We start from the raw sequence: 22,134 nt of genomic DNA on the forward strand, positions 1-22,134 counted from the left end.
CGAGCACAGTGGCACTAATGACCCAGTGGTGCAGCATGACACTTCTGTAGAAGGAAATACAGGATCTTGTATTTGTGGGGTTCCCAGACAAAGGAAGATGTATCTGACTCCGTGTTCTCAGAAGGCTAATTTATTATTTTATGATATTATATTATATTAAAGAATACTAAACTAAACTATACTAAAGAATACAGCAAGGATACATACAGAAGACTAAAAGATATTAATGAAAAACTTGTGACTCTCTCCAGAGTCTGGGACAGCTTGGCCTCAATTGGCCAATGAGTCAAAACAATTCACACAAAACGAATGAAACAATCACCTGTTAGTAAGCAATCTCCAAACCACATGCCAAAGCAGCAAAACACAGGAGAAGCAAATGGATAATATTGTTTTCCTTTTTCTCTGAGGCTTCTCAGCTTCCCAGGAGAAGAATCCTGGCAAAGGGATTCTTCCAGAAAATATGACTGCCACAACAGGGTGTGGAGGATTTAATCTTGTCACAATGTCAGGGCTGGGAGTGTTCCTCCAGCACAAACCCACTGCTGCCCCAGTGACTGCCAGCTGATGGAAAACCCCTGGAGAGGGTGAAAGATTCCTATCCCCATCCCATCTCAACCTCTCCACTGCTTCCCCACCATTCCACCAGCACAAATTGCCTACAATGAGATGCCACACAGCAAATTTTACTAGCCTTGGCAACGCTCCTTTGACCCCAGCTTGCCGAGCCAGCGACTGCGCTTGGAGCAGCTGGAAATGGTCGATTAGGTTGGTTTGGTTTATTACCAACACATTATGCTTTAAAAAACACAACTTCCCTGCCTATTTGCCTAAGCAGGGAGAGCAGTTTCTAAGTCAGCCCCACGCAGTCGCTGCTCTTCCTACAGATTTGCTCCATGCATTATTAATCCACACAGCGCTCGCTCTGAGCACGGATATTTACCCGATGCACCAGAACAGCTCTTAAGGAGCCTTTGGCTTGTGGCTTTGTGGAACATCAACTTTTCATGTTGAGCAGCAGGTGATGTTCAACAGAATGCCTTGCAATAAATGCCTAATATCTCCATTACACTCGTCCATATCTGTGTGCTGGGCTGATGGGAGCATGCAGATAGCAGGGCTGCACTCCTGAGATAGGGATGGAGGGATCAAGTTATTCACTGGAAATCTTATATAAATATATATTTATACCTGGTGTTAAGCAGGGACACCATCCTTCCTTGCATATCGAGATGCAGAAGGTTCCTTTTGGCAGAAATTCCTGCAAAATTTCTATGAAATTCAATTTTTTTCCTGCCCCTAAATCTGAATAAAAGCCCAAAACACAACACCTTGGCTAAAAGTCTGCAGGGAAAAAAAAAAGCCAAAAAACTGATGTGCTGCTTTGCAAGGAAACCTCTAACTGGCTCTAAAAGGAGCACTGTGACCTTGCTGAGCAGCACTGCATAATTTTTAATAGACATTTTTTGCTGGAACTGACATACTCCCAGGCGTGGTTTTACTTCGCTAACATTTTTTCCAGAGGGAAATGCCATGTTTCATTGAATTTTTTTCATCATCCCTCCATATACATCCCTGTAATTACTGTATGCATTACAATAGCATTGGCGTGCCTTTGATAAGATCCTGGTTCCATTATGTTCCACTCCGTGTGTACACCTGGTAAAAACAGTCCCTCCCTTGAGCTCTTCAAGTCAAAATAGAGAAAGCAGAGGATGGTGTTGAGACAAGAGCAAATTACTTCTCATTTTAGGGCTGGAAAAATAACACTTGGGAAGGCTAAGCCACCACATGAGGCCAGGGAGGGAATTTCCAGCTGTGTCACGAACGGAACCAAAATCCCCCAGATTTTAAGGCTTACAGGGCTCGCCTGCTTCCCCATCTGAAATTACTTCTGCTCGTGGCTCCCCAGTGCAAGGGGAGAGTTAAGGCAACACTTCCGCCACTCTGCCAAAAACACCAGCGGTGAATTATGTGCAAAATGACCCTTTTTTTCTTGACAAGGGGGAGAATTTATAAAGCTCCACACATAGCCCGGCCCACGTGTCCACACAAAAGCATTCCAGCACCCCCGTGCCCTGGCATGCAGGGACACACGGAGCCAGACAGACGCGTGCCCACGGGTGCCCAGCTTTGCTCCTTTAATTACACCTCCCACGGGTGAGAAAGATAAGCCCAAACGGAGCAGCTGCATGAAGGGAGGAAGCCTATAAGTTATTCATAAGTTCAGGCTCAAGCTCCTCTCTTGCTTTCACTCCATGACACCTTCAAAACATATTATTCATCTATTTTTTCCTCCTCTGGGAAGGGAGATGGTAATTGTAGTAAATATATCACTGCCAAGTCATCCTCGCAGCCTCTGAGGCTGCACGGTGCGAGGGGTAGGGATCTGAGGCAGCAGATTTGGGATGCCTGGGATGCATGAAGGGCATCCTCAGGCTGCTGAGCACTGGGGGAGAACCTCCACCTGCCCCCCAATCGCCTCCACCATCCCATCCTTCGGGATAAAAGCCCCACAATGCCCACTGAGCACCCACAAGTTGTTCGTAAAACTTTTGCCAGCAGAGCTTGGTCTGGGACACCAACTCCCTCAGGATGCTGCATGACATTTTCACCCCATCCTGGTGGCATTTGGGTCAATTTTTGGCTGTTTCTGGCTGACAAATAAAGAAAAAAAGCCACTCTCACCAGCATCCCTGCCTGCAGAGAGCCTTTGGAAGCAAGAGCCACAGCTCAGAGGTTTTGTTTGCCCTCTCAAGGCTGTTCCAGACAGAATAATGCTCCTGCCAACTGAAGCAGCTCTCCTTGAGCTCAAGAGGTTAGTTTTTCTGAATGCAGCGACACGGATCCTCGTCTCGGCCCCATAGCACAGAGGATTTGTTGTATTCCAGTGCAAAAATAACCCTGAAAGCAGCAGCTATGGCCCCACCAGGGAGGGGAGGGCTCCGGCATCGGCACAAGGCGCCTGGGAGGGGAGAGAGACACGGGGCATGGATTTTATTTGTCCTCGATTCCCAGGGAGGTCATTTACTGCAGCGCCCCTGGCACTTCCCCAGCCCTTTCTAGCACATTTGATTCTTGTGAGTTTTCTTAATCTCATCTCCTTCATTGGTTATTGCTCTTTCAGTGCTGAACTCAGCAAGATCGCTTGTGTTTAGAGAAAGATTAGCGCTGAGTACATTAAACACGGTAATGCCATGTACTGTAGGGCACCGGGTCACTGCCCCGGCTCCCAGAGCCCACAGCACCTTCCCAAATCCCAGGCCTCTGCCTGAGGCTGCTTTTAGCTACATCTGCAGCACCTCTGGCATCCCAGCAGCTCCAGCACTGAGCACACCTTGTTTCGCCTTCAAATTGAAGTTGAAGTTGGACTTGATGGGATTACCCCACCCAAGTTGGGACATTCTGTGACTGTTTGATGGCAAAATAAGTGCTGAGGGACAACATGGTTTTCACATCAGAAGAAGCAGAAAGGGTGGATGGAGAAGGGTCTGGATCAGCCAGGCAAAGTGCCCACCTGGACATGAGACAGCACCATGCAAGACCCACCCAGAACCCTCCCAGGCTGAATGTCCCCAAACATCTCAATTCTGCAAGCTCAGAGGCAGCAGTGACCTGTATCCCTGCAGGAAGGTGATGCCCACAGTGCCCTGCCCTTATCCAATGCACAAGGATGGGGCATCTGTATTACCCAGGGAAATGTTATTCTCTAGGAAATGTTATTCTCTACATAAAATTCCAGATTTCAAGCAACAGAGCAGCAAACCAAGGCAGTAAGAGCCTCTGAAGAGCTGCTCAGTGGCCATGCTTTGCTTGGTCTCACTATTTCCTCCATTCCTTCCCTTCCATCAAACAAACCATTTTTCTCTGTATTCTAAAGATTTGCAGGGATGCTTCCCAGCACCCACCCTCTGGGGCTTGTGCTGCCATCAGTCCCCATCCCAACTGGACTCTTATCATGGCTCACCACCTCCTCTCCCTGCTTTCCAGCTGATTAAAAGTCTGTTTACCTATGGATTACAAGGAGGCAACAAGTCCACGTGGGAAGAGGCACCGTTGCATGGGCAAAGTCTCTGCAAACAGATGGCTCGAGGAGATAGCGGCTGTTTGCTGCCTGTGCGTGCTGCTGGGCTTGAGGGTGACACAGCCCTGGCACATCCTACCTTCCCTTCTCTTTTGTTCCCCTCCTCAAGCTCCCTCTGTGACTTGGGGAGTGAAGACAAAGACCAGCCAGCTGCCCAAGTCTGTCCCGGAAGGTGTTGGAAGATGCACTTGCTCTCAAATTACTGCTTTTCTAACCATCACTTCCAAACTGATAATGGGATATTAAATTTTGGGGAAACTCTTTCACAGCTCTTTTCCAGCTCTTCTGGAACCTGAGGTCACACTGAAGTGGCTCAGCAGTGACCCACCACACCAGCTGGACTGGTGACAATAAAGCAACCTGCAGGCACCTTGATGTCTCAGAAAATCCCACCTCGAGAGAGCTCTTTGGAAGCTGGGAACAGACAGAAACCCACCAAAAATTATTTACTGATGAATATTCTCAGCTCTGGAAGGTGCAGCAGTGGAAACACCTTTGCTGCAGTGCTCAAAGCCACCCAGCATCTGCTCTGCTCCCGGGAGCCAGAGTGACACCCCCAAGTGCAGCCCAGCCTCCCATCACCAGTCAACCCCTGGCAGGTCTCAAACACCACATCCTTTGTACTCCAGATGAAGGGGAAAATAAACATGCACGTTACAAAACACTGGCTGTGATGAAAGCACCATTTGAGACCCTGCAGACTGTCTAGGGATTTTTTTCCCATCTAATTCACATCTCCCACTCTCCATCTGCCAAAAGAGAAAGGCAGGTAAACCCTGGGAGGAACGGGATTCGTATTCCCCAAATAACCCTCATTTGCAATTTTAGCTTCTCCCGCTCATCCTGCCACCCCAAACTAATTGCATTCCCCACACCCTCCTCCTCCCTCTCCCCCATCCCAAGCTTTAAAAGCCTGTGGTGTTATGCAGCAGGCTCAAAGCACATTCAAGATTAGTCCTGCAACCTGCCTGGCAGAGCTAGAAAATTGAATGTGGTAAGAAAAAAAAGGGGGGAAAAAAAGGAAAAAAAAAAAGGCAGAAAAAAGAAAGAGTCAGCTCTTGTCAGGAGTGTGGTAGTACAAGGAAGTAATTTTTCTCTCCCCATTTCAGCTGGACGTTGCTGTTTATGTCTGCTGCATCCTTTCTTCTCCACTGTGCAGCTGTAGCATTGGAAAATTGGAGAGGGGAGGCACGGTGGCGAAGGCAATAGCAATTGAAATTGGATCCTATTGAATTTTCAATAGGACACCAAAATATATACATATTTCAGCGTGAGATTGCATGGACGTGGAAGTCAACAGTGGAATCTGTGAATGGTCGTTTGGAATAATTACAGTGGGGGGAAATCATCAGAATAATGAGCAGTTGCTCCCAGAATATTCAGGGAAATGAAATGCTGACTGCTGTTTATTAAACAGGGCTTTATTTCCAGTTTAGGGTGTTTGGGATGGAATTAGATGGCAAACACACAGCATCACTGAATGACTGGAAAAACCTGGGATCACTGATGCTGCTCCAACCGCCTCATTCATTCCCTCCATCCCTTCCCTCTTTCTGCCTTTCCTTGTGGTTTCCTTACCCTTCCATTCCCTGCCAAGCACAGCAGCCTCTGCAAGGGGCGGTCAGGCAGCTCTGATACCACAGGTGGAAGAAAGACGGTCCCTGCCCTCCAGTCCCCCCACGGACAACAAAGGATGGCAGGGCTGGACTGGAGCAGCCAGCAGGAACAAAAGACAGTGAGGTGGGATGGCACTGAGAACGCCAGGAGCCACAGGGCTACCCCTGAGCATCTGGAATTTTCAAAAGCTTTGAAGTTTTGGGTTGGTTTTTTTTCCCACCAATATCCTCAGAAAGATGCTGCACGGCCCACCCACACCCCCACGCCTCCAACGCTGCCTGGCACACACTTAACTTATTGTTTTCTTTAACAAGACTATAAAAAAAAAAAAAAAGCCTCTGCAGCACAGCAGAGAGCCCAAGCACAACTACCAGGTTTGAAATATCCACTTGAAAAATTAGCAAGAAAAGCATACACTTACATGAAAACCAGGCAGATTCTGAAAACTTACATTTAGAGAGAAATACTAATGTGTCACCTAACAGACATTTTGTGACACATGCTTTGTGAAATAGAAAATAAAGGATCAAAAAGCCATGGAAGCCTCAGAAATGCAGGACCCAGAGCATGCTGGGGGTTGTTCCTGCTGTCCCCACATCCCAGAGGGGATTTGAATGAGGATGTTGCATTTGGAGTGCAGGGGGGAGCAAAAAGAGGAGCAGGAGGCCACTGGGGATGGGAGATGGGGAGCACTAAGTACTCACAATTCTCCCCCTCCTCCCAGCTCTTTCTCAGCTGCTCATGCATCCTCCCAGCACCAGGACTGACTGAGGAAGGAGACATGAAGTTTTAAGGAGATGGAAGTGCCTGTGTGTATATGCACATGATTTAGACATCTCAAAAGATTTCACACTGTATTTCACATAATTCACCTTTCTAAGCTTCTCCCTTTGCAGTGCAGGAGGTGAGCATAAATGAGACAGGTCAAAAGCCTTATAAGCTTTGAAACAGCTCCAGGTTTTCAAAATCATATTTAAAATCTTCCAGTTCTGGATGGAGCAGGGCTACCTAATGCCAGCCAGAAGAAACCACACTCCCAAAAACCTCGCTGTGCGGGCACTTCACACCTCACAGCCAGAGGATAAACCACCCTCGGTGCTTTGACAAGTGCTCTGTGCCCTCGAGGCACACATCATCTTGCAAACAGAAAACCTAGAGAAAACCAAAAGCAAAATAAGGTACCTCAGAGACGTCTTCTCCTCGAGGTGATGCAGCATCCAGCGTGGCCAGGAGAGTTGGGGTGGCTTCCAATCAGCCTGGTCCTGCCTGCAAGGAGAAGAGGATGTTCACCCCACACAAAATGCAGAGAATTTTACTGTCTCTTGCTATTTTGGTCACTGGGGGAACCAATAAAACTGTTTTGAACAATTTTTTATGAGCATAACAAAGTGGCCTAAGGATTCACACAGGAACCTTCCCTGTTGCACAGAATCCAGAGCTGGGAAATGTAAGAAGCTCCACAGCAATTTTGGGGGCTGATTTGGGGGTAACACTGTCCTCAAGCACTGAGCACCCCCGGCTCACACCAGGATTTGTCCACAGGGATGCAGAAGTGCCTGGTGTAATGCATGGATAGAGCAGGGAATCCTGGCTGTGCCCCAGGAAAAACAGGGCCCAAAACAATTCGATCCATTGGAAAAAAGACAGACTGATTATAAATGTATAGACTATAAAATAACACCAGAGATCACTGGGAGCTCTGCCACATCCCTCCATCCTAACTCACAATTTCTCTTCACACTCTGCAATTCACTGGCCTCTGTCTCTGCACCACCTCTGCTGGAAGTCAGCAAAGCCAACTTCCAGCACTGGAAGAAAAAAAAAAACAACTGAAAAACCCACAACAAAGCAAGGATCCAACACCATAAAAATAAATTAAAACCCCTAGAGGACACTGAGGAGAGTTGTGGCTTCTTTTACTGCATTTTCCAAGGTGCTGTTTAAACACAGACAGGAGAAGGTGCATAAATACATCAGCTCAGCCCTCTGGCCTGCAGAAGCGTTGGCAGAGCACAGAGAGCACCAGGAGCTGGGTTAATTATATTTTTGTCTCCCTCTCCAGCCAGCACAGCCACAGCCCTGCCTGGGACCTGCTCCTCCAGCCCCACACAATGGAATCTGAGCACTGACCTGCTCCGTGCTGGACAGGGGGGATGAGAAATCACTGCTCAAGAAGATATCAAATTGCCTTCTCAGACCATCCACTCCTGTGCAAAAAGGGTCAGGACTGAGTTATCCTGGCCGTCACTGCTCCAAGGTGGGGGTTTGTTTTAAAAACTTCACAGAATCCCAGAATGACCAGGTTGGAAGAGACCTTCAAGATCATCGAGTCCAACCCAGCCCCAGCACCTCAACTCAACCCTTGCACCCAGTGCCACATCCAGGCTTGTTTTAAACACATAGCCCAGCCCCAGCTGAGCACAGCCACCTTTCAGGAGCTGTAGAGAGTGAAGAGGTCACCCCTGAGTATCCTTTTCTCCAGGCTAAACAGCTGGAGAACCCCAGTTCCCTCAGTCATTCTTCACAGGGTTTGTGTTCCAAACTCCTCACCAACCTCGTTGCCCTCCTCTGGACACATGCTGTTCCAAGGTTCTCCATGGCCAGGGACACCTTGCACTAGAGCAGGCTGCTCAGAGCCACATCCAGCCTTGAGCAGCCCCAGGGATGGGGCAGCCACAGCTTCTCAGCTGTGCCAGGGCCTCACCACCCCCACAGGGAAGAATTGTTCCTGATAGCCCATCCATCCCTGCCCTCTGGCAGTGGAAGCCATTCCCCCTTGTTCTGTCCTCCCATCCCTTGTCCCCAGTCCCTCTCCAGCTCTTCTGGAGCCCCTTTAGGCCCTGGCAGGGGCTCTGAGGTCTCTTCATAACCTTCTCTTCTCCAGGATTCTCTTCCCCTTATCCTGTCCCTCCAGACCTGTGTCCAGAGTTCCTCTCCAGCGCTCCTGGAGATGAAGCCAGCCCCAGCCCCTTTAGGCACTGGAAAGAGCAACACAGAATCCCGAAAAGGTTTGGTTTGGAAAGGACCTTAAAGCTCATCCAGTGCCACCCATGGGCAGAGACACCTTCCACCATCCCAGGCTGCTCCAACCCCCTCTAACCTGACCTTGGACCCTTCCAGGGATGGGGCAGCCACAGCTTCCCTGGGCACCCTGTGCCACATCCTCACCACCCACCCAGCCAAGAATTTTTTCCAGTATCCCATTTAACCCTGTCTCCTGTCAGTTCAAAGCCATTCTCCTCTGCCCAATCTCCCCCCTGGATGGCCCAGAGGAATCAGCCCACCCACAGCACCAGTGTGGCCACGAGAGCTGGGGTGGCTTCAAATCAGCCTGGTCCTACCTGCAAGGAGAAGAGGATATTCATCCCACACAAAATACAGAGAATTTTACTGTTTACTGAGGAGTTTGGGCAAAGCTGCTGCTGTCCTCCAGATCAGCCTGGTAGAAAGGGCAGCTTGGGAATTCCTGGCACAGGGGGAGGATAACCCAGGGCTGCCCTGGAGCTGCCCATGACCCAGCCTCCCTCCTTCCCTGATTCCTGCTAATGCCATAACACTCAGCATAATAAATATTGTTAAAAGCAAAAGCCTCTCTGGAGACTTCGGCTCTCGGGCGCAGGTGTTCAGGCTGTGGTAATTGGGTGAGTCATTCATTAAAGGAAATGCAATTTAAAATATATTACATTCTTTAAAACACAAAGCTTTTGATTTGTCCCACCCATTTCTGGCCCAAGCCCAGCAGTGGCTGGGGTTCTCCTGTGCTTATCAGGCTATTTCTGCAGTGGAGCAGCACGACACAGACCTCACCCTCTCCCATCCCCTGAATCCTGTGGGCTTATAAAATCTCCCCTCCATTCTGCAAAGCCCTTTTAATTTCTAATTTTTATCAAATAACCAAAGAGGGGAAGCTGGAGAAACCTGGAAGGTAAAATAGGATACATCACCCCAGTCTGTGAGGATAAATTGGATGATAAAACACAGCTCAGCTGAAGGACACAGGGAAACTCTTCAGTCTTGTGGGGGAGAGAAAGGAGTCTGATCAAAGAAAATGCCAGGTGATTTCTCCCAGCAGGGAAAGACACTGCAATAACCAACAACCAAAAAGTTAAAGACAGACAAATTAAATATAGCACAAATGTTTAGCAGCAAAGGTGATTAACCTTTAAAAGCCACTACCAATGGCAGCCGTGGGTTCAGCATCTCCTGAGATCCTTAAATCAACCCTGAACACCTTTTCAGAAGATTTATGTTCGACAAACACCAAATCCAAGGCTCAGGAAAGAGGTATCTAATGACTTTCCAGGGCCTGTTTGTGTGATCTAAAAGTCCCTTCTGGCCCTAAATTCATTGCAGTGCTGCAGCTGATCCTCAGCTGATCTTGGGAAGCAAAATCCTTCCTGGCCAACCCTGAAATCAAGACCCAAAGTCAGTCATTGAAGTTACCAAAATTGCTTGAAATTCAAGCTAAACCAAACAGGAGAAAGGTTCAATCAAACCTTCTCCCTCTGCCATATCCTTCCGTGCAATTGCTGGTGAATTTTGGGGAGAATAAAGCACAAAATGGTGGCTGGAGAGATTATCTTTGAGAATAATTCAGAACATATTGAATTTCAGAATATGAATATTGAGAATAATCTGAAGAAGAAGAAGAAGAAGAAGAAGGCTAGAACAAGCTTCTAGGTCTAATTTCTCAAATCCAGACAAGAAATAAGTTGACCCAAGCAGCTGCCCTGGCTTTGCAGGTACCCAAACACTGGTGACAATGAGTGGCTCAGTGCCGCTGGTGAGGAAGGCACCAGGACAGGTTGTCCTGCTCCTTGGGCAGAGCAAGCAGTGACAAAAAAAAAAACACTTTAGAGCAGTGTAACTGCGATGGCAGTGCAAGTTCTGTGTACACAGACCTACTGGCAGAGGGAAAAATCACACTTCCAGCCAGCAATATTAGAGTAGCAAACACTCCCAGTGCCAAGGTCTGCTGTGGCTCCTTCTCTCTGCCTTTTCTTTCCAAGAGGATGCCCTTCATTTGCTCTTGCCCCAAGCTCAGCAATCCTCAGGAGTCACTGGAGCTGTCTGGAGCCCACCTTGTGGCTACTATGCACCATCCCAAAATCCCCCAGGCTCCTGCACAGCCTAAATACATCACTGTGGAGGGGGAAGGTGGTGCCCAAGACACTTCCGTGGTCACAGCACTGTTCTGAACCCCCAAATTCAGCACGAACACGGCACATGGGTCTCACCTGAGTGTTAAACCATACATGCAGAGCCCAGCCCAGCGTCACCTCCCGTTCAGATTGCTGCTGATTCATGTCAGCAGCCACTCCCAGCACAGATCTGGTCACAGCCCCATCCTCCCTCTCTGCTCCAAGATCATGGAATGGTTTTGGTTGGGAGGGGCCCTAAAGCCCATCCTGTTCCACCCCTGCCATGGGCAGGGAGACCCTCCACTGCACCACGTTGCCCAAGTTGCTTTGAGAGTCTCAAACCATTGTAGCAGAGAAGCAGCTGGACTCAGAACCCAGTGCCAGGGCCTTTCCACCCTCACAGAGAAGAATTTATTCCCAATATCCCATCTAACCCTGCCCTCTGGCAGTGGGAAGCCATTTCCCTTGTCCTGGTACTACACTCCCCTGTGAAAAGTCACTATTTGCTTGTTCTGGGATCACTTACTTTTCCAGCAAAGGCTTTCCCTGCAATACCAGTATTCCTGCCTTCTCCTGAGCTAGGCTCTCTCCAGGGAATTTCACCTCTCTGAGCCTCCACCACTGCTGACCCAGACTGGGATGTGCTGGAGCTCAGGGCATGCAGCCAGTGGGAACATGGACATTAATGGAGAGCCTGGCAGTGCTGGTTAATGGTTGGACTTGATGATCTTAGATTAAGGTTGTGAAAACCCTTAATTATTGGATAATTATAGGATTTAGCCTTTGCCTGGCTGCCTGTGTGGCACAAGCAATAATCTGGAATTCAACGGCTCCCTCACCACACACCAGGGCTGAAACCTCAATGGAAGCATCCTCCTCCTCCACCAGTCCCCATATTCCCAGCTGGTGAGCACTTTTCCCTGCCTCGAGCACTCTGCTGCCTTCACTGTCCTGGCAGAAGTTCCACACACACTCTCAGCATTCCTGCAGGACATTTGATAAGATCCCATCGCTCCAATTTCCAAGAGAAAAACTCTCCTGATTGTTCCTGGAAGCACTGATGGAAATCAGTGATGTCTTTTCTCCACCACAAGCTGGGAAGGGGCTGCATTTACCCATGGAAGAGCAGGGCCTGGAGTCAGCAGCATCGCTCTGATCCAAGCAAGATCAGGAATGGTGCTTTTGGAGAACCACCAAAGGATCTGACATTCCTCATCCCAAACCCAAGGCTGCTTATCCACACCCTGACTTCCAACAAAATCACACTGATGCCTTTTCCTTGGTCTTGAAATTAAGAGCCAGACACACTTAAGGGATAAAAGGTTTTTGCTTCAGTATTTAACAAGGATCTTTATGGTCTTAATGATCGTTATGATCTTAACACTTCGCCAAGGCAGAATGCACCAAAAATGCACACCCACGGTAGATTGTGTATACAACTTTATTGATTTGCAACTTAGCATACCTAACAAAGAGGAGAGGCTTCAATGAGAGGCTTGAATGCATAGTGTGATGTCTATCCCAAAGTAATCTTCCCTAGATGGGCCTAATTTCAGTTTACAGTTGTATTCTAGAGGGGACTTTGGTTTCTCAAGATAGTGTAAGTCTTTCTGGCTTCCAGTTGTGAGGCTTTTAGGATGTTTGATCTTTTGGCCTAACAGAATACCAGGACTATGCTAAATTATCAGCTTTAAGGAATTACAATGTTAAGGGCATTGAGAATACATAAAAGGTACATAAAAGTAAAGGCAACAAATCACCATGGCATCAACAGGGTGTCACAGCTTTGGTCCGTGGTAGGAGCCTGTGACACTCCTGTGGTTCCCAGCAAGGCTCCAAGCCCCAGCCTGCATCCCCCAGGCTGCCAACTCACCCTTTGCCTGGGGATGCAGCCCTGCTTCCTGTGGATCCCAAGGAAATCTGGAAGCAGCACCTGACTCTGGCCTGCTTGGAGCAGTTTCTGAGCAGTATTCTGGCTCTGGAAAGAACCCAGCGAGGACTTGGCTGCTGCAACACACTGCGAGGGAGCAGGGAAGAAACCCACATGTCTCCTTGTCCTCTTTTTCCCTGTCTGGCCCTAGGGCAAGGGGACAAGATGCCCCTGTGAAGAAACAAAATCCCAGCATGGAAAATCCCCCAGGGAACTTGGCAGGGCTCTCCCAGGAGGAGGCAGGGAGCCGAGAGCTGGTGCTGCTCATCAGCTGCCTGCTGAACGTACCAAAGGGGTAAATTAAATTCATTCATCTCATCCCAACTCACAATGGCAGTGTTTTCACCCAACACACACGTTTCTGACAATCAGCTTAATTTACTTCAATAATAAATGAAAAAGGGAAGCTTTCCTTTATAACAGAAATCAGGACCAAGTGCCACAGCACTTTTTGTGTGGATTTTTTTTAAAGCAAACTATTCAACTCGTTCTCTTTAAATAAAATGATTCCTTTATCTATTATTCATTTGAAATACAGAAGGAGGACACAAGAGACTGGAAGCGCATGGTTTGTTTCTGACACCTCTGGAATAGTTTTTAGGAAGACAAAATGCACAGAGCTTAGGGGTTTGGTAGTTAGGAGCCCAAAACTTCCATTTCCTCTGGTTTATGATTTTATAATGTTGCCCATCACTCTGGTGTCTCCATGCAAATCTTAGCTGGCTGAACCTGTGTTATTTGCTTGCTGGGATTGCTCAGGACCAGCTGGTTTTGTCCTCTGCCCACACGTGTGAGATGCAGCTACACAGATTTACACCAAGCCACAGTACAGGTGACTGTCACAGCCAAAACACCTCCAGCTTGAGCCAGAATATTCCTTAGGGAAACACTCCTCGGGATTCAGCTCCTGAAATGTTGGTTATTCCCTTTTTTAGGAGTAGCCTTGCACCAGGTACCCGGGGCAGCTGCAGACCTGTTTCCTTTCCACCCCAACAGGCAGGACTCACCTTCATCCCCCTCCATATACTTTTAATATAAATATATAAGATGTACTCAGGGCTCTAGCAATGGAGAGAGAGACCAGCACCTCCAGAGGGCAATTCATCCAGCCAGCCTGTCTGGGAGGAGACAAATGGCCTCTGGAGATGCCCATTTCTCTCCACCGACTAGGAGGGAGCCCAAGGCGACAAACCCCAAACGTCGACATCCAACTTTTAGACAGTCAAGTCAGAGCAGATTAATCCAACCCATTACTGGGGCCTTTAATTTTTGCTGGCTTGATTTACAAGTGCTTGCTCAGCACGTTGAGTCCCAATGTCACAACAGGGAGGGGGGCCCTGAAGAGTTCTTTGTCCTCTTCCCACCTTGGATGTGACCATCTGTACCCTGCCACACACCTCACCGTATCAAATGCAGATAAAATAAGAATTATTCTCGCTGCAAACTTTCTCTTGGAACTCGAAAAAGTGAAAATGTTCAATTAAGGTACATTGTTACCAGAGTTTGTAACACACTTGGAGACGACAAGCTCTTTGGAAAGGAAGAATGTATCATTATACTCATCTTGTAGGTGGGGAAATGGCTGAGTCATGAATAAAACACAGCTTTGGAGCCATAATCCACAGTTGTGTCCCTGTGGAAGACAAGGGCATCCTGGACTCATCCCAGGGGGATCCTCACTCTTCCTCAGCGTGGGGAGAGCATTGAGGGAGGGGATTCTGCCCACCTGCAGAGCTGCCTCCAGCTCGGGGGGCCCAGCACAGGAGGGAGCTGGAGCTGCTGGAGCCAATCCAGAGATGCTCCAGGGCTGGAGCCCCTCTGCTCTGGAGCCAGGCTGGCAGAGCTGGGGGTGCTTCCCTGGAGAGGAGAAGGCTCCAGGGAGGGGTCAGAGCCCCTGCCAGGGCCTGAAGGGGCTCCAGGAGCGCTGGAGAGGGACTGGGGACAAGGGATGGAGGGACAGGACACAGGGAATGGCTTCCACTGCCAGAGGGCAGGGACGGATGGGATACTGGGAAGGAATTGTTCCCTGGGAAGGCCTGGCACAGGGTGCCCAGAGGAGCTGTGGCTGCGCTATCTCTGGAAATGCCCAAGGCCAGGTTGGATGGGGCTTGGAGCCACCTGGGACAGTGGAAGATGTCCCTGCCCACAGCAGGGGGTGGAACAAGGTGATTTTTAAGTTTCCTTCCAACTGAAACCCTGCTGGTATTGTCTGATTCCAGCAGCAGCAGGATGGGGCTGGCTTTGCCCAGCAGGGCAGAGGCTCTGGCACTGCCCTCGTGCCCTCTCTGCTGTAGCTGCAGGGTGACAGCATCCCAAGGACAGCTTCCAGCCCTTCCTCACAGCAGCTCACCCTGCTCCTGTGTGGGGCAGACCTGCCTGGAGCCCACACCACATCCATCTCACACCCTAACTGGGTGCCTCCCGGGGACTAATTAGGCTCAAGACCCCAATCAGTGCTTGTGGGTACATTTCAAACTGCATCCCACTGTGTCTATGAGATAAATCCAGCCCTTGGCTATTCAGATTTTGTATAATTGCAGCCATTCCAGAGGCACAATGGAGCATTTTTTATTCCTGCAGCACTGTGTGCAAGCAGGTGGATCCCATTACTGTCAACTGACAGCTCCACATCCCTGCCCTCCCCACACCAGGGCTCCCACAGGTGGGAGCCTCCAGCTGCAAGGAGGAGGTGGGCTCCTGAAGGAGTTGTCTTCCACAACAAGAAAAAGCCTGGACATCTCCTGCTTAACACAGGAGGTCTTGCTGACACTCTGCCCGACCTGTTCACTCAGCTGAAAATTGCAGACTCACCTCTCTCCGCTTGGGAATGCGCTTCCCTGCTCTCAGGGTAATGAAGTCCAGGTCCATAAAGCAATGCATGCAGAGCTGGCCCTAAGTGTACCCTTAGATCACCTTCCCGGGGTTTTTGTCCGTCTACCCACAGGCCACTTAATTAAAAGTTAATTTTTCCCTCAGCAGTCCTTGCCAAGCCAGGGCAGAGGGGAGGCTGGAGCAGTGGCTCCTGCAGGGCAGCCTGGGGCAGGGCTTGCTCTTGGCTGTGATTCCCCTGGGCTGGATGCTTGAAGTGGCTCCTGGATGAAGCTGGGAGGGTTATTTTGGTTGTCTTTTGCAGTGTAGACCTATTCTTCTAGAATAAATTTTTACCACTTCCCAAGGATTTTGCTCACTCCTACATCCCTGAGAGCACTGCAGCTGAAGGAAGGTGGAGACAGAGCTCTGCCAGCAATCCAGAGCCTGGAGAGGCAGTGATTTATCCCCTGGGGGATGGAAAAATGAAGGACAATGCACTGGAGAGCTGAACAAGGCAGAAACAACAAAACCCACCTCCTCTCTTCACTTATCCCACTTCACACCCATCCCACCTCTTCTCCTCTGCCCTTTCCCTGCTCCAGCATTCCCAGCTCCATGCCCTGGCTGGGCTCCTCCATCTGGGTCCCCATGGCTGGAACAATGGAGCTCCAGCTCAGCTCCTGGTCAGTGTTTTGGGGGCTCTTTGAGAACTTTCATCAGGCTGCCTTGTCTTCATTACACCAAGTAATGGAACACATCCACCTTTTCCCTCTCGGCCACAGCACCAATGGAAATGGGGCTGAGAAGTGTCAATGAAGCTGTGAAAATCACTGGCACCTCATGAAGAGAAGCCCTGGGGGTGTGTGGCAGGGTTTGGGGCTCTCTCAGAGGAGATGGCAGAAGTTTCATCTGTATCTGCACTGGTGATGCCTTGGAGTGGCTGCCTGGAACAGAGCCCAGGCAGAGTCAGGAGAATAAAGTGGGGATTTATTAAATCCTTTAACAGACACACCTTGGGCAGCCAGAGCCTCCCAGAGGGTTAATTCTCCAATTACAGCTTCAGGCAATGAACTCCCATTCCCCCAGTTTGCTCCTCCCCAGTTTATTTTTGTTTATCATTTTCTGGGCCTGAGGCTGTTGGGTGTCCTTGGCTTCCAGGCCCAGAGGAATTGTTTTGTCTGACCAAGGTGTGAAGACAGGAGCTGACACTTCATGGGGAGTTAGAGTTATATACTAATGCAGGACAGGATTTGGAAAATATAAAGGCTAAAATCTTAAGCCATCACTGGCAGCAGCTCCTCTGGGATGTTGTATTTAAGGGAGAGCCCTGGACCTTCACCAGAGCCCAACCTCTCCTTTTTACCCTGCAGATGTTTTGCAGCTGGATGCCAAAGGAGCAGGGGAAGGGACTCAGTACCCAAGGGGGGCGTGGAGCTTCTGAAACCAATGTTCCACATTTAATGAAGACTAAACAATCCCTGCCACTCTTCTGAGAGTGGCAGCAAACATCCCCAGCCTCACAGGTGAGCAGTAATCTCAATAAAGTCATGCTCCAGTACCTTCTCCTTAGCCCTGCTGAAGAAACATCCCTTATTACAGAGCTCACACATAGGATATCAGATCCCTCTCTCTCCCAAGCCTCAATATTGCCCCAGAAATTAATATTTTCTACAGAATTAATATTTTCTACAGAGATTAAGCCCAGGTACTTGCAAGAGCACTTTTAAAAAAAACAGACAACACCAAAACAACCACCCCAAAAAATTCAAGAACAGTACTCCCTCAAGGATGATAAAAATATTTAAAATAACCAATATCCTCACAGCAAGAAGCCAACAATTTTTGAGAAAAATTTTTGAGATTTCATCCAGTAGCACCACTCTGGATCCTCATCTCCCAACTCAAGGCTTCATTTCCCAGGGATCTATCAACTCCTTGGAAGAGGAGCCACCAACTCAGTCCAAGCTCAACCTAATATGAAGAAATTCAAACATTTTGCTTCACATGAGGCTGGAAGTTTTTAGGGAGGAGCAGATCTGAGACTCAAGAGCAGCCTCTAGTTCCAAAGGCCAGTACTGTGCTCTGCCCTGGACCCTCCCCAGCTCCAGGAGGTTTGCTGACCTCAAAAGGTGCTGTTGCCACTCTCTTGGAAGCAAAGCTCCTTTTTGTAGCAGTCCTTCCATATTATTTTAGCAGCTGCTGTCTTCCAGGCTGCTGGAGTAAGAGATTAATGCTTTAATTATCCCGTCTGAAAGCCGGGAGGCTGAGCCTGTGGATGCTATACAGCACTGGCTCCTGGCACTTGTGGATCTAGAGGGACTACACACTAAAATCGAGTTGGAATCCAAGTGAGGAATAAAAGTGGAAAAAGAAGTAAGACAGCAATCAGAATAATGTGCTTTTAATGCCTAATATCTCACAACCAGCTGGGGCTAGAAATTAAATCTTCCTGCTTGTTGCAAGTGGGGGTTCCTGTCTTGCAAAGACTTTATCTCTCCCTTCTCCATCCCTGGTGGTGCAGGAGGTACCAGATGCTGAAGTTTCCTGCCTTTGCCCCATGCTCTGGAACATTTGTAAGCACCTGAGCATCCTCACCCAGACAGCTCAGGGCTGCATCCAGCTGCTCCTGCATCCCTTCCTTGGACACAGGTCTGCTGCATCCCCAGCATGGACAAGGATCCAGGAGAGGACAACCAAGCTGGATTTTCCAGCAGTAACTCCTCCCTCTCCTGTGGCAGCTCTGGGGCTGGCTGATGGCACAGCTGGAGCATCATCACTGCTGGTTCTGCATCCCTGCCATTTTCCTGTTTGCCTGTTCTCCTTTGCCACTCCTTATTTTTCTCCCTCTGCCTTCGCTCTCTCACCACCTCAACCTATTTTTCTCTCCTCTCCCTGCTCCCCACCATCCCTCTCTCTGCTCCCCCTCCCTCCTACTTAGGAGGAGATCAATATACTGGGAATGCTGACTAGGGAATTAAATCCAGCCAGCCTGTCTCTTTGAGAGACCTCTCACTAATCAGCTTGGATGGATTCCTACTCCCCCCTCCACTCGCCAGAGAACCTGCGATGAATTCCTCCATCCCCAGTTCCTGTCAGCCTGCACACAAGGAGGCAAATGTCTCTCTCATCTGCTCTGCACTCTGCTTTTCCTCTCCATGTCTGGATCAAGCAGGTTGGAGGCAATAGCAGCACTACCTTGCCTGCTTCTATTTTCTCTCTGAGCTGTGATCCCGACTGGAACGCTGTCCGTGAGCGAGCAATTCCATCTCTCAGCTGTGGGCTCCGTCTGCGGCATGTGGGGCTTCTGTGTTTTGGCACATCTCTTCTCAGAGCACAGCTGAGAAGGAGAATGGAGCAAATCAGGCTTTTCAGGGGCATGTTTCTTGTCCTCCATGCCTGTCAAATGAGGAGTTTGTGCTTATGGATGTGCTGCCGTGCCTGGCTAGCTCAGGGTTGCCCTCTGCCTCGCTCTGCTAGAGGGGATGTTCAGGTAGAGGCTCCCCAAAAACCATGGGCAGAAGATGGAAATCAGGCAGCCCAGCTCACACAAAAGTCTCTAAACCCAGCCTCAAACTGCAAAGGTTCTGCCACAATGGCTAAATCCTGCCTGGATTTGTCCCACAGTTATTTCTGCAGCTCTGAAATCTGCTTGCTTGACCCCAAACCACAGCTGACACATCCCACTGCCTTTTCCAGCTATTTTTTTATCAGAGAGTTCTGAAAAGGTTCGGCTGGGAAATGTCGAAATGTTTCTTTTGACATTTCTGCTTCCTGACATTCCTGAACTGCAATGTTTAACTTGGGCTTTTTGGCTCAATCAAAACACCTCACTGGGATTTGGTTCCTGCAACGCAGGAGAAACATGGATACACAACAAGGGACGTGGTGACTGAGATGGAAACCTGACCCATGAGGCCCATGATCCAAAATATGATCCCCAGGGCACAGCAGAGGGATTCACACACCAGTATTCAACTGAAGGAAAATTTTGGCTCGCTTTGATGAAAAAAGATGCACCAATTTCAGCTGCCCAAAGCTGATCTCACTAGAGCCTTCAGAGCAAAATAGTATTGGGGGGGGGGGGGACAAACAAAAAAAATGTTGGGGGGGGGGGGGGGGGGAACACCGAGTACTCATAAACATAATTAAAAACAAAAGTCAATTTTGTAGCCTCCTGTGTTCCTCAAACAGGCAGTCCCATGAGCAGCCCAGCTAATGAAGCCTGGCTGCCTATGGATCGGTGTCTCACGGCTCAATTCTCTGATGTCTAATGAGGTGCAAGCTCTGATCAAAGTTTTCCCCCACCGCTGGGGAATTCATAACAATACACTCATCTGGGAGCTCGCTCATCCTCTGAGGCTGCACAGGATGAGCCCTGCCGCTGCCTCTCCTCCCACAGCTGCTCTCGCTGGGTGCTTCCTCAGCCCCTCACCAAGCATCCTACATCAAACCTACAACCTGTGGGTGCAATCTGGTTGAAAACATCACAGGCACTCACACAGAGCCCCAGGGAACCTGCTTCCCCAAAACTGCAGCTCTGAAGAGTTTTCCAGAGACTTCCCATCCGAGGATGGGCTGCAAGGTGGGCACTTGAGCCGCTCGCATGAGAAGGGAATGTGCAAACAGTGATAGGTAGGTCAGGGGCAATGATTTTAAACTAAAAAGGGAATGGATTTGGATTAGGTATTAGGAGGAAACTCTTTCTTGTGAGGATGGGAAAGCCCTGGCACAGTGTCCAGAGCAGCTGTAACTGCCCCATCCCTGGAAGTGTCCAAGGCCAGGTTGGAGGAGGATCTGAGCAGCCTGGGATAGTGGAAGGTGTCCCTGCCCATGGCAGGGGGCAGAACTGGATGAGCTTTAAGGTCCTTTCCAATACAAATCCTGCTGGGAATCTGTGTTTGCAGCAGTAGGACAGAGCCCTCCTAATCAGAACCCAGTGTCTCCCCACCATGGATCCAGCACTTGCATCACCCCCTCCTCTCCTAGAGCCACAGGCAGTAGAAAAGCTGGAGAGAAGGACACCAAAAAAAGAATTGAGGTGTGTGGGTGGAGAAGAGATGCTGTTTGGTCCGAGGGGAGTCAGGAAAGGAGCTGGAGGAGCTCACCAGCTGCTGGTCCTTTATTATAGCAGAGGATCACGACTGATGCAGAAGTAATTTCCGTGCATGGCTGCCTACGCAGGATGCAAGTGAAGTGAACCAAACTCTGCGCTGACATGTGTACGACTACGCCTGTGCGCTTAAACATGCATGCAAACAAGCTCTGCTCCTCCAAACCCTCCCATAGGCTCATCTTTGCATCCAAATGAAGCAAAATCAGTGTTTACCAGCATTTCTAGAGCTCACTGACAGCCAAAATACAAGATTTCAGCTGTTGAGGCCCTCCAAGGATTATCGTGTTTGTAGTGCTGTGTTTTTCATCAGCCTTTTCAGTCACTGGCAGGGATGTCAGAAGGAAGCAGGGCTGAGCAGGGCAGGACACACCATGCCTTGATGTGTGCCCAGGACAGATGGGTTCAAACACACCAGTGGAGTCTGTGCAAGCCCCAACAGCACAGAAGAACTCATCAGACCAAGGGAAGGCAGAAGGAGAACAAAACCAGAATTTTTCCCAGTCACAGCCCCAGGTTGTGTCATGGATGAGAAGATGCACAAGGCAGTGGGAAGATGCAATTCCCTGCCCCCATCATTCCCTCTAAACCCAGCACACAGGGACATTGCTCTGGTATCATTTAAAGAGTCCCAGGATGGTTTGGGTTACAAGGGACCTTAGGGACCATCTCTTTCCACCCACCTGTCATGGGCAGGGACACTTTCCACTAGACCAAGTTGCTCCAAGCCCTGCCCAGCCTGGCCTTGAACAATTCCAGGGATGGGGAAGCCTCAAGCCAACCACTCTGGGACTGTTTGAGGGCAAAGCCCTGGTGAGATGCCTTGAGCAGGAGCTCAGGAGCTCACTGCCACAGAGGGCTGGGTGCCTTTGGCTCAAAACAAAGTGAACACCCCAACCTGTGGCATCAGGGCCACAGAGAGGCTGAGAGGTCAGGGGGAAGCTGTCACTGCCAAGGGGTGAAGGCATGTGCCAGCCCTTCCTGCTCCAGCCAGGGCCACAGATGCTGGTGGCTGCCAGTGCCCAGCCAGGGGGGCAGATGGCTCTGCCCTGATAGGAGATGGCTGCGCTCCTGCTCTTTGAGTTGGCAGGCTCTGCTCACCTCCATCGCTGCAGCTCTGTATGAGCTGAGCCCCAGAGCCCAGCCAGCGCTCGGTGTCCCACACTCAGTGCCCTCACAGACCCCTCCTTGCAGCCAGGGCTGCTCCCCATGCCAAGGAGTGGTGAAGGAGGCATTACTGCTGCCACCCTGTCTGCCAGGCTGGGGACACCTCTGAAACAGGCATCACACTTGACTCCCATCCTTTTCTTAATTACCAGTGTGGGTATTAAATTGCAGCCTTTTATTCATGGACAGGTGTGTGTCTTTGTCAGAGGTTTCTGCTTAAATCATCCACCTCGTCTCCAATAACAATGTTAATGATGCTCAGAGCCAGCTCTGG

This window comes from Onychostruthus taczanowskii, unplaced genomic scaffold, assembly GCF_017590055.1.
Source record: "Onychostruthus taczanowskii isolate IOZ18803 unplaced genomic scaffold, ASM1759005v1 scaffold43, whole genome shotgun sequence".
NCBI lineage: Eukaryota > Metazoa > Chordata > Aves > Passeriformes > Passeridae > Onychostruthus > Onychostruthus taczanowskii.